This window comes from Orycteropus afer, unplaced genomic scaffold (genome assembly GCF_000298275.1).
Source record: "Orycteropus afer afer isolate SDZICR_OR568_19922 unplaced genomic scaffold, OryAfe1.0 scaffold00298, whole genome shotgun sequence".
Lineage (NCBI taxonomy): Eukaryota > Metazoa > Chordata > Mammalia > Tubulidentata > Orycteropodidae > Orycteropus > Orycteropus afer.
Window position 1 is genome coordinate 2,550,114 of NW_006921885.1, and position 1,015 is coordinate 2,551,128.

Consider the following 1,015-nt stretch of genomic DNA (forward strand, 5'->3'; position numbering starts at 1 on the left):
AAAAAAAAAAAAAAATCAGGTAGGATTGGAGTTTTGATAACACCCTGGATAAACAATGAATCCCTAGATGGTCCAAATGGTTAATTTCCTCACTGTCAAACAAAAGGTTGGAGGTGCAAGTCCACCCAGAGGCACCTCATAAGAAAGATCTGATGATCTCCCTCCAAAAAAAATCAGCATTAAAAACCTTATGGAGAGGAGGAGGATATGGAATGTGTGGTTAATTATCTTCATGAACAAGACCATGAGACCAGAAGGTGATGGCCACCTACCACTATGGAACATTTTGACCAAAGATTCCATAGCAGAATTTTGATCAAAAGGGGGAAAATTAAGAACAGAAATTAAAATGCTCATATATTCCAGTTTTCCTGGAGCCAAGAAGCTTGGCTAAACCCTTTAACTATTGCCCTGAGATAATCTTTAAACCTTAAACTAAAAATATCCACTGAAGTCTTTTTAAAATGAAACAATAGTTTGTTGTTTTTGTTGTTAGGTAGCTGTCAAGTTGGCTCCAACTCATAATGACCCTATGTACAACAGAATGGAAAACTGCCCAGTCCTGTGCCAGCCTTACTATATCCTTACTATACCTGAGCCCATCATTGCTGTCACTGTTTCAATCCATCTCGTTGAGGGTCTTCCCCTTCTTCACTGACCCTCCACTTTACCAAGCATGATAACCTTCTCCAGGGAATGGTCTCTTCTGACAACATGACCGAAGTAGGTGAGATGAAGTCTGGCCATTCACGCTTCCAAGGAGCATTCTGGCTGCACTTCTTCCAGGACAGATTTGTTTGTTCTTTTGGCAGTCCATGGTATTTTACTGACAGTAAACACCACAACTCAAAAGTATCAACTCTTCTTTGGTCTTCCTTGTTCATTGTCCAGCCCTCATCTGCATATGTTGTTGTTGTTGTTTTTATGTGCCATTGAGTCGGACCCAACTCATAGCGACCCCTCCTTGGGTTTCCAAGGCAGTATCACTATGGAAGTAGATTGCCCCATCTTCCTT